The 8,020-nt window shown below is 35.6% G+C and overlaps 1 protein-coding gene across 2 annotated transcripts in view; it reads left to right on the top strand.

Annotated features, from left to right (window-relative positions):
• Positions 1–8,020, top strand: part of TMEM38B (transmembrane protein 38B) — a 51,134-nt gene that overhangs the window by 5,039 nt on the left and 38,075 nt on the right. Inside the window, exon 2 of one of the 2 annotated variants that reach the window (XM_011364956.2) lies at positions 6,921–7,068. The exons of the other annotated variant lie outside the window; for it this stretch is intronic. The gene's annotated coding sequence lies outside the window, so the exon portion shown is untranslated. The remainder of the gene's footprint in view (positions 1–6,920; positions 7,069–8,020) is intronic. 2 annotated transcript variants of the gene reach the window in all.

Here is an 8,020-nt window from a genome sequence, read left to right as displayed (position 1 = left end):
TAGTATAGGTCTTTGTTTTGTTTTGTTTTGTTTAATTTCTATTTTCCTGGGCATTTTATTAGGAAGTTGGAAAATACAGCTTTGGGAGCTGTTAGGAGCTATTTAAAAAAATTTTTTTAATTTAGTTTCAAGTACATTGGTTAGACATCTATATAGTTAGCAAAACAATCTCCCTAATTGTTCCCTCCCCGCCTGATCCTCCACCTAGACAATGTATTAATGCTAACTATATTCCCTATGCCGTGCTCCCCATCCCTGTGACCATCCATCAGCTACTAATTTGTACTTCTTTAGCCTTTCACCCCCCCCCCCCGGACCCCTCTCCCTCTGTCTGATACCAAATTGTCCACTATATTTGTGAGACTGTTTTTGATTAATTTGTTCTTTTAATTCCTTAGCTTCTGCATATAAGTGAAATCATATAGTGTTTATCTTTCTCTGTCTGACTTAAATACCTTCTAGGTTCATCAAAGCAATATCTTTTTCCATCCCCTCCCTTTTCATATGTATGGGGTCTTGTTTTCTTATCCTTTCAGCCACTCTATCTTTTGGTTGGAACACTTAATTCTTTTCCATTTAAGGTACTTATTGATAGGAATGTAGTTGTTACCATTCTTTATTCCTATTTTTGATACATGTTTTTTCTTCTTAAAGAAGTTCCTCCAACATTTCCTGTAATACTGGCTTGGTGTTGATAAATTCCTTTAGCTTATTTTTGTCTGGGAAGCTCTTTATCTGTCCTTCAACTCTAAATGATATCTTTGCTGGATAAATTATTCTTGGTTGTAGATCCTGGGTCTTTATCCTGTTGAATATTTTTTTGCCAAGCCTTTCTGTCCTGCATAGTTTCTTTTGAGAAATCAGCTGCCAGTCTTATGGATTTTCCCTTATAAGTAACTGTTTTTCTCTTGCTGCTTTTAATATTCTTTCTTTATATTTAACCTTTGGCATTTTAATTATGATGTGTCTTGGTGTGGGCCTCTTTGGATCCCTGATTTTTGGAATTCTCTGAGCATCCTGGGGTTTTATGTCCATTTCCTTCACCAGGTTAGGGAAGTTTTCCATTATTATTTCTTCGAACAGCTGTTCAACATATTGATTTTCTTCAGTTATGCCGATCAGATGGATATTTGGACCCTTAATAGTGTCCCTTATGCTCCTTAAATTATTTTTATAGTTTTGGCATCTTATCTCTTGCCTTTCTGATTGTGTCCTTGGCTTTCCTGTCCTCTAGATAGGGCATCTGTTCCTCTTCTTTATTCACTTTGTTTATTTTTTTGTTTATTCCATTTAATATATTTCTCATCTTAGATAATGTATTCTTTTCATACTGGTTCCCTTTTATAATTTTCACTTTCATTTTTATGTTTTTTTAATCTCTTTGTTGAAGTTCTCACTGAATTTATTTACACTTCCCAAAGTTCGTTGAGCATCTTAAAAACCAGTGTTTTGAACTCTGCGTCTGATATATTACTGACTCCATTATATCTGGATCTCCGTTCTGTTCTCTCAGGTGGTTTCTGTTTCTTTGTCTTCCCATTTTGGCTGCCTTTCCATATCTGCTTCTATGTACTAAGCAAAGCTCCTAAGTCTCCCAGTCTTATTAGTGTGGATTTGTGAAGTAGGTGTCCAGTGGCACAGTCCTGAGAGGGGTTCAGCTGCAGGCCAAACTTAGCCCAAGCCTCTACTCCTCCGGGGCCACCTGTTAAGATTCAGCAAGCAATCCACAGATGCTGTGTTTATAGTTGCCTCAAAAGGCCACACCAGAAACCGAAGCCAGCTGCCTCCACCAGTGTGAGTCTCAGCAAGGAGCATCTGACTCGCTGAGGATACACACCTGAATGTGGCTTGGGTGGGGGCCGCGAGTTGGGGGAGGCGGCTTTTCTGGGCAGAGAGACCTCTGTTACCCAGTTTGATGATGTCATGGCTATTGTGGCGCTGTGTCTGCACAGCGGGAGTGGGGAGGGCTCAACAGGGAGCAATGGATACTGCTGGCACTTCTGTACAGAACGAGTCTCGCCTTGGCCCTCAGTGCGACAATGTCTCCCTGTAAGTCCCTGGTGCCCCCTGCCCGCAGCCGAATCAGCACTGGTGTTCAGAGTGAGCAGGTCTGTCACCAGGAAAATCTGCTGGAGGACGCGGCCCCTTTAAGAGGTGGCTGCCGCTGCCGCAGCCTCCATCTTATTCAGCCGCTGGGGACCGGGCAGCCCTATGTCCTCGCCCCATCCTTCCTTCTGCTGTTGCAGGGTGCTTTCTTGGACTTCTCCCTAGTTGTATGGCTTGTTCTTCTAGATCCCAGGCGATTTTTCCTTGCTGCTGCTCCTTGTTTCTGTTACAACTTTGATTTGATCGCCAGAGGGATGAGCAGAGTCTCTATCATCTATGCCATTTTTTTTTTTTTTCTGCTCTGTTAGGAGCCATTTTAACAGAACGTTTACATCATTGATTTTAATCTTTTTTACCTTACATTTTTCATCTGTCTTCTCTTTTTTATTTAAATCTTCATTAAAATAAGCACATTTCTTGAAGCCTACATTCATATTCTATTGCTATTTTTTGTAAGACTTCTTGAAAATTTAATCTAAAGTTATTTTCATTTTTACCCACACAATCTATTATATTACTCTTAATTCCCCTACTACTATTTTGCTAGCCTCTTTCAAATCACATGTAGTTCAATTAAGCAAATATTCATTGAAATGACTGCATATCAGGTACTATATTAGATGTTGAAGATACCAAGATGAAGGACACTGTTATAGCACTAAAGAAACGCAAAGGGCTGGTGTCGTTGTCTTCTTTTGATTGAGTCACAAAGATTGCGCTACCTTTCCTATACAATAATAATACTCATTTATTTCAGATACATGCAAAACATTACAGTATCTTAATTCTGATCCTTACATGTCCCTTTGAGGTAGGTATTACTAAACTCATTTTGTAAATGAGAAATAGTCTTAGAGTAATAAAATAATCTTCCTAAATCATACAGTTTAGTAGATTATGGAGCTAGTTCTTGGGCTAATTCTGAGATTTTCAACTATTCTGTGCTCTCTTTTTGCAGTGCCCTTTAATGTTCCTGATTTCTCAACATTTAGCAATTTCTCAACAAGTTATCATTTGGCTTGGTTATATTCTCTCAGGATTTCTGTCGTTTCCATATCACTTGTCATTTTCTACTTTGTCAGGAATAAAGTTTGTCATTGTCCCTTCTTCTATTTGTGGGAGATGAAAGGATTAATAAGTCAAGAATTTATCAGTCCTGGGGATTCTGGAAAAGGTAGCAGCATAGTTTTGCTATCTTTATGGATTGTCATATTAAAACATACAGAAAAGTGCAAAAATCATAAATATATAGCTTAATGAATTTTCGCAGTGAACACTTAAGTAATCAACATCCAGTTAAATATAGAACATTCATGGTACCCCAAAACTCCCTTTGTTATTTGATGTTTTAAAAAGGTTCTGCCCACTGTGGAGTGGAAAACGATGTTTCAGAAATGAGAGTCCATAATTTACTTCTGTATGTTTAGAGAATCTTACTTAAATTGCCTTCCATGTTTTTTAATTGAAAAGGAAGTTAGAATATTTGAGTGACCTGACATAAAATGTTGGTCAGGGAGTGTGATCTGGTAGAAAGAACTCATGAAGCCAGGAGACCTGTGTTTAGTTTAAACTCGACTGCAAACGAGGTAGCTTGGGATATTTATTTGTACAGTGGGTGAGCTGGGCTAGAGCACTGGCTGAGCAGTGTCTCCTCTCAGGAGTCTCAATTTTGGCTCTAAAGTGCTTTTCCTCCAAGTTTCTAACTTTTAATGATTTCCAGCTATCCTTTGTTCCCCAAGTAGTGGTGCCTGCTTTCTGCTGTTGATACCTCTATGATACTGTAGTATTTACTTTTTACCTTTTCAGCAATCTAGTTAATAATTTTATATCTACTTTTTAAAAAATTTATGTTTTAACCTACTTACTTTATATTAAGTTCTCTATTAAAATAACTATGTATTTTCTGTTTCCTGACCGGACTCTGACTGGTATAGAAACCTAGGAGTGGGGTTTAACTTCCCACTTTCTGGTTTGCATGTGTCATATCTAAAATACTGGCTACTTCCTGCCCAGAGATACAGTCAGTATAATGTCTTTAGTGTGGTGAGCCAGTGTGATGTTGTATGGAGTCTCAGTATGATCAAAATCTCTGTGGACTTTGTTAGAGAGCAGGAGGCAAGACTCATAGTGTACTCTTAACCTTGCCATGTAAAAGCAAAGTGTTCCTCAGATTCTTTGCAAATTAATATAGAGAAAAAAAACATGTGATTACTAGGTTACAGGAGTTGCATTGATTTGTTCCAGTAAAAATACTGCATCTGGAATATCAGCTGCAATTGGAGGTAGCAGCATAGTTTACAAGGTTCATGAAATGTACTTGTCTGCATTTATGATAATCACAGTCATTCTCCAAATCCATTTACCTTATATGTAGACCAAACAGGCAAGTTAAATGGCATGTGATAGCTCTCACCAACTTGTCATCTTTTGAGTTTTTGGTGGTGACACCCATCTCTGTGGTTTTGCCTTTTAAAAATAACTTGGTGAAGAGAAGAAACTGTTGGGGGCTTCTACTTCATCATTTCTGCCATAATGATCCTCAATCCATGAATCTGAGAATCAGTAGTGGAGATTGTGCCATTTGTCAAATTCAAGTTATACATTAAGGAACTAGAGAAATAACCACAAGTGGGTTGTGGATTTACTTAGCCTACTATGATTCAAACCTGATTCAGAACTCCTTGAATCTATTGTATCATGGATAATCTCTAAGCCTTTGTGGCCTATATCATTATTTTTTAATAATTTTGATAAAAAGTATGCTTGAGGCATATGAAATAGCTTATGTTGTTAAATTTTCTCTTTTTAAGGAGATAAACCTATGAAGGTGGAAGACTGGGGCAAAAGTTCATTAATGTGCAATTTAGTACTTAACTAAAAAAGTACTTAACATCTGGAGTTGAGGCTAGAACATTCCCCTGCTTCTTTCTGGAAGTCATATCAACCACCAGCAAGCCTAATGTTTTGAAAATAGCTATAGTAACTGTTTCTTAAAAATAGGGACATACTGTAGAACTAAAATAGACTGACTACATCAAAATAAAGAAGTCATGTATGCAATGTATTAAAAAATATCTTTCTAAGCTTTGTTTAACTAAGTCAATGAAACAATTTTAAACACAGTCTAATGATTCACTTTAGCCAGAGTGCGGGATTATTTTCGTAGATGTGATTTGAAGTGAATTTATGGGTGTAGAATGTGATTTTTTTTTTTTGCTTTCATTTCATAATGAACATATTTTTACATTAAAGTCCATAGGTGATTATATGTACTTTAAACATCTTATACTTTGAATTAGATTCTCAGTGTGACTAATTTTGCCAAGAGTTTTGGGGAAAATAATTCTTTTGATAGTATGTTATAAACATGTTAACTCAAGGTAGGACAGAGAATTTTTTTTTGCTCTTTTAAATGTCAGTATGTTAAAAATAAAATAATGTGTTCTAATTAACACAGCTGTTCCTTAGCTAAAGAATGCATCTTTTTTTTTCTTAAAATTGAGAAGATAAAATTGAGAAATTAAAAATATCATATAAACAATTTTTTCCTACCAAATATATTTTTTTCCTACCAAATATTATTTATATGCCGTAAAGATATACACGCTGTTTCTGGCTAACTTTCTGTATTTTCATAGTTTAACTTCACATTAAACTAATTATGGTACCAGTATGATATATTCAAAGGAGCATAACACCAATAACTTTGTCACAATATCCTCATACTGTAAAAATGTGTTACTGTGAAATGTGTAGGTATTGAAGAGAGTGTTATAGAAAGCCCTATTTGAGTTAGAGAAAATTTTCTGGGTGGCACGTTTGAAAATTAGACAAAAGGACTGATGTGTGGGAGAATTCCCTTCAAATCTCTTTTCCTTTTTTTTTTTCTATTTGTCTAATAAAATCTTAGTTTCAGTGATTTAAAACTCTTGGAGTTATGAATACTTTTTCAGTGCCATGATGTGTCATTCTTATCCCAGCCTTGCAATAAGAACTCAAAAGAAGTATATCTTGGACTCAGAGAATTGAGTCAGAAGCAACCTAAGGGTTGCGTTTTGCCTACCTCTTTTCTCTGCGGTCAGTTATCAGTCCATTCAGCAGATAAATCAACAGAGTATCTGACATGTACTAGATAATAAATATGTGTTTTATGTATATTCTCTCATCTAAAATCCTTATAAGTAATATATTATTCCCATTTTATGAAAGTTGAGATTTAAGCCCAAAGGGGTTAGAGATCCTACCAAAAGGTTGCAAAACTGGTACACAAGCAGCCTCTCTCATTGTGATAATATTAAGGGGAATTAATGGTAGTAAAATTGTAATACTATATACATAATACTGCATGTTATGGTAAAGCAAACAGTTAAGCTGTTGAGTTCATACAAAGAGTAAGTGCTGGAACCAGGGTTTATACCCGTGCAATTAAGCCTCCAGAGTCCATACTCCTATACTCTTAAGCACTCTCTTTATATTTCCTTTCAATGTGAGGATGGCTCCATATGGCAGCTAGTGTCCACTAACCAAAATAAAAGATCATGCTCATTTACTGTGCTGACTGACCATTATCGACATCAGTCACTATTGTATGGGGCAATACTGAACAGTATCTATACATATATTTAGAAAGATATCAATATAACTGTATTAGAGACATAGTGGTATTACATCTTACATAGAGGTTTGGCTCTACAGACAGTATGACCATGTATCATCAAAATAACTTGAAAATTTTTAGGTTTAGGAGAAATTGCTGTACTGGAGATTGACATCCTGTCTTTTAGTAAGTTTCTCATAACCAATTTGTCTTCCAGATTGGAACAGGTCACCATTTCTTGAGTTGTCACCAGATGCATATCATTATACCTTGGCATCACTTCACTTGACAGGATGTGTACACCACAGAAAATTCACATCTGCCAACTCATGTTCACTCCTGGGCACATTTTGTTGTGTGGAATGGTGGATTGCACTATTTAAATTTTTATCTCTCTCTTTTTTATTTTCTCCTGAGCACATATAGATGAATTCCCATGTTAATACAGTATCATGATGTTACTGTACTGAACTCACACGTACATTTGCATAGTTTTTTTGTTTGTTTTTGCATAAATAGGCCTCTCCCTAACAGGTAACAACAGATAACAGTTTGGTTGTGTATTGCACACCTAACTCTATGTATTACCTGCATGTGTATGTGCCTATAGAAATAAATAGTTTTCTGGTTTCCCCCAGTAAATGATTTCTGGCTGTACATATTGTTTATATACATATGGTGTATAGTTTTCTTTTTGTCATGTTAGTGCATGTGAAGCTGCTACATTCTTTTGAATAGATGCATTGTATTCCTCAGATTGGATGTGACATAACATGTTAAAGTTTTAAGTATACAATTAATAAATGAACATTTTATTTTAAGAAATCCAAATACAATTAAATAATATAATTAAATAAATTTAAAGCTCCTTTGATCATCTTCCCTATTCCCAGGATTTTCTCAAAATAAGAATTAACATTTTGGTGTATTGCAGACTCTTTCTGGGCATTTCATATATATGTGTGTATAGAAATATATAGTGTTTGCATTTTTGCCCATAAATGATTCCATGCTTTAATATTGTTGTTCAACATTATTGTATTTGGTTCATTGTTTTTACTTAAGAGTATGTCTTGGGGGTCTTCTCATGGTGATGTTGACCTACCACTACCACACTCTTGAATTGCTCCTGTCTAGTGTTCCATAGAACAAATGACCATGGCTTATTTAACTGCTTCTCTGATGATGGTCATTTAGATTTTTTTTCATTTTTTCCATAGCATTATACACAACACTGCTTTTATATATATATATACACACACACACACATACACACACACATATATATATGTATATATATACATATATATATATATA

The sequence above is a fragment of the Pteropus vampyrus genome, unplaced genomic scaffold, assembly GCF_000151845.1.
Source record: "Pteropus vampyrus isolate Shadow unplaced genomic scaffold, Pvam_2.0 Scaffold103, whole genome shotgun sequence".
Classification (NCBI taxonomy): Eukaryota; Metazoa; Chordata; class Mammalia; order Chiroptera; family Pteropodidae; genus Pteropus; species Pteropus vampyrus.
This window is presented reverse-complemented; position numbering and strand designations above follow the sequence as displayed.